Genomic DNA, 690 nt, shown 5'->3' on the forward strand with positions numbered 1-690 from the left:
GAATTTTAGAAAGATCATTTTACAGCAAAATGGAAAAAGGACTGGTAGAAGCTGAAATTAAAGCTAAAGAGAGCCATTAGGAAGTTATTACTAATAACTCTAGTAATCTCTAGGTACCTAAAGGAATGAACCAAGATAGAGAGGATGGATTTAGAGATCTTTAGAAAATAGAAATTGGTAACACTTGGTAATCAATTGATTGCAGGTTGTGAGACAGGTAGAACCAAGCCAGGTTTTGTGCTTGAGTGACTGGTTGAATAATGATTTCAATCATTTAGACGTGGATTGTAGGTTTGTGGAGAAAGGTATTGTGGACAGTTCAAGAGACACTGAGTTTGACAGGCCTATGGGGCATCCAAATGGAAATGTCCAGTGGATGTCTAGATTTAGCAGTCTGAAGCCAGGAGAAATTGAGCAGAAGACATAGATCAGAGGACTCATCAGTGTGAAGGAAGCCAAGATTGAGCGCAGATAAAATCACTCAAGGAAAGCGTAGACTGAAGAGAATGCCAATAGTAAGAGAACAATCTAAGAGTTGATAAGTCTGTGTAAAGGCCATCCCTGTCCCAATGGAACTCCCTTGTTGTCACAAATGAATGATTTGTGTATTATAAAAATAACGTGAAAACTATGCAGGTAACCTAGTATAGTGAAAAGAGCATTGGTCCAAGGGTCTGGAACTAGATTCTA

This window comes from Propithecus coquereli, unplaced genomic scaffold (genome assembly GCF_000956105.1).
Source record: "Propithecus coquereli isolate 6110/MARCELLA unplaced genomic scaffold, Pcoq_1.0 Scaffold302, whole genome shotgun sequence".
Lineage (NCBI taxonomy): Eukaryota > Metazoa > Chordata > Mammalia > Primates > Indriidae > Propithecus > Propithecus coquereli.